This window comes from Nicotiana attenuata, unplaced genomic scaffold (genome assembly GCF_001879085.1).
Source record: "Nicotiana attenuata strain UT unplaced genomic scaffold, NIATTr2, whole genome shotgun sequence".
Lineage (NCBI taxonomy): Eukaryota > Viridiplantae > Streptophyta > Magnoliopsida > Solanales > Solanaceae > Nicotiana > Nicotiana attenuata.
The window spans coordinates 11,883-15,026 of NW_017678804.1; the positions used below are offsets into that span (position 1 = coordinate 11,883).

Below are 3,144 nucleotides of genomic sequence, written 5' to 3' on the forward strand. Positions count from 1 at the left end.
AGTTAGAGCCTTTTTAGTGAAATTAAAGAGTGCTGGTGCATCAGGTCTGGCGTGGCACTTTTAGCGACCAGATTAGCACCTTTAGCGACCAGATTTGGGTCTTTAGCGACTAGATATGCTTATTAAAAGCTGCTGCGTTTCTGCTCGTTTTTTTACCTATTTTCTTGCGAAATAACACGGCTTGGGGCGATTTTGAGCAAGAAATCATGGGAAATCTTGAGTTAAGTCACTTGTGATTATTTCTACTCCATAATATTGAATTATCATCGAATAATCCGACTAGATTACATGTTTTTGAGGTGTAAATTGGGGATTTTGGACCTAGGGATTTGAAAATAAGATTTGAAGATTTGAGAGGTCATTTGAGTTCCGATTTTGGTAAACTTTATATGTACGGACTCGTGGCGAGACGAGGAATCCGTTGGTGTGATTTTCGGAATTTTTCGAGAAGTGGGCCCGGGGCTCGGGTTTTACCAACTTCGTGAATTTTAGTACTTTTCGAGTATTTTTGATTGGGTTATGTTTCTTTAATCCATATTTATGTATTCGCTGTGATTTTGACTAGATTCGACGCGCGAGGAGGTCGATACAAACGGAAAAAGGCATTGCGGACCAGTCTACGGCCGGTTAGAGGTGAGTAGTTGGTGTATATGATGGCCTGAGGGTTTGAAACCCCGGCTTATCACATTGTGACGCTATTGTAGGGCGTGACTCGCACCCCATGGCAGGTGCTGGATTAGTTATGACTGGGGATTGAGACTTAGTCCATCCCGAACAAGAATGTTTCTATATTGGCGACTGATACGCACCCTGTATTGAATATATCTGGGCTTATTGCCGTGTTTGGGGCCTTGTGCCGATCTGTAGCATCCTTAGAGGATGAATGTCATTGTGATAGCATGCTTTGTATAATCATTGATCTCAGTCCTGTGTTTAATCACTGTTATGAAATGCTAAGTCACTTTTCCTGAAGTTAAATATCTAAAGTATATTCTTCTTAATAAATTGGAAATTGGGAAATTAATTGAATCTGTTACGTGACTCATATGCATATTGTGGACTGAGTATGGATCGGGCTGCACGCCGCAGCGAATCGTATGATTATATTGCGCTTGGGCTGAAGGAGCCCCTCCGGAGTCTGTACACACCCCCAGTGAGCGTCGTCGACGTTAAATGGATCGGGCTACGCGCCGTAGCGGTCATGTGCATTGCATTGCATCTTTACATTATACTTGACTGATATATTTGAAGTTGTTTTGCTGTTAGTTCGTAGTTAGGTGTTGGACTGTTATTTTTAGCTTTGCTTTGTGGCATTTCGTGGATTTCTTATCTTCAGACATTTTATATGCTTATTACTCACTGAGTCGGTAGTACTCGCCCCTACTCCCTGCACCTTGTGTGCAGATTCAGGTACACCGGAGGCTTAGCTGAGCAGTCTTTGTTTCCTAGAGCTTATCAGAGTTGTTGAGGTAGCTGCTTGACGTTCGCAAGACCTGACTACTCTTCCTATTTCAGTTTTATTTATATATACATTTCCAGACTTGAGTATTTTCGTTCAGATATTGTTATTCAGATTGTTTTAGAGGCTCTAGACTCGTGACCCAGGTCTTTGGGAGCGTTTTATCAGACTTCGTATTTTTCTCAGTATTATTCTATTATAAATATTGGATTATTATTCTAAAACTATTATAATCTCTTTAGATTGTCGGTATTGAGGTTTATGGTTAATTTGGGAACGATTGTGGTCTGGCTTGCCTAGCAATATTGTTGGGCGTCATTACGATCGGGTTTGGGGTCGTGACATTTAATAAAGCAAAGAAAATAAACCACACCTCCACCTCCAGTAGTATCGACACATCCCTCTACAGAGCACACCCAAAACCTTAACCCTAGCTCATTCCCACTCCCTCGCTGCCAAAATGCCGCCCAAGTTCGATCCATCTCAGGTGGTCGAGGTTTTCGTCCGAGTTACCGGTGGTGAAGTCGGAGCTGCGAGTTCACTCGCTCCAAAAATTGGTCCACTCGGTCTCTCCCCTAAAAAAATCGCTGAAGACATCGCAAAGGAAACTGCCAAGGACTGGAAAGGTCTCCGAGTCACCGTTAAACTCACCGTCCAAAACGTCAAGCTAAAGTCTCCGTCGTTCCCTCTGCCGCCGCACTCGTCATCAAGGCGTTGAAGGAGCCGGAACGTGACCGTAAGAAGACCAAAAACATCAAGCATAACGGTAACATCTCGCTCGATGACGTCATCGAGATCGCTAAGGTGATGAAGCCGAGATCGATGGCGAAGGATTTGACTGGAACAGTGAAGGAGATTTTGGGCACGTGTGTATCAGTTGGCTGTACGGTAGATGGCAAGGATCCTAAGGATTTGCAGCAAGAGATTGATGATGGTGATGTCGAGATTCCTCTCGATTGAATGCTAATTATCAACTGATGGTAATATTATGTTTATTTTATTTTATTTTATTTTGAGGATGTTATCTTGAGGATCATTTTGATATAACTATGACGAGTAAACTCTGGAATTTTATATTTGGCTATGTAGTTTGGATTTTGTTTTTTCTCGATGAAGTGCTTTAGCATTGCTTTAAAAAAAAAGTAGTATCGACACATCCAAACTCCCCTCTATGAACTCTTTTCTTGCCAAACTCCATTAATGGCCGAGTTTCAGATTTACTAAATCTTCTCTTAGTCGAGTTTTAGATTTACTTTGTCACTTTCACTCTCTCTATATCTATGCAAGTCGGTCTTTCCGGTACTTCTCCGAAGGTTTTTCGGTTACAAATCCAATGAAAATTGCTACTGCTGGTTTCATGGAGTATCAACTGGAATTGAATTTGGTGTTATAATTTAATTTTCTTCACTGTTTGAAAGTCCATCATAAAGAAAATGATGGACTTTGTTTTGCTCTGATTTAGAAGAGGTATGCAAATAATACAGAAGAATATACGTAAGAAATGAGTATAAAAAATAGTAGTATTCTTTTATTTTCTTGAAGTAAAATATAGTCTTTAGTATTAGGTTGATAAGTGATTTAGAGTCTTAAATTGTGTCGTTTCTACAGTATTTTTTGGATTAATTTTGATTAGTATTATTAGTCATTTTATTTCTATGGGGTAGTAAAGGTCTTAGTTAATGTAG

The 3,144-nt window shown here is 40.3% G+C and overlaps 1 pseudogene; it reads left to right on the forward strand.

The window, feature by feature from the left end:
• Positions 1–1,851: 1,851 nt before the first annotated feature.
• Positions 1,852–2,588, forward strand: LOC109221673 (annotated as a pseudogene).
• Positions 2,589–3,144: the final 556 nt, after the last annotated feature.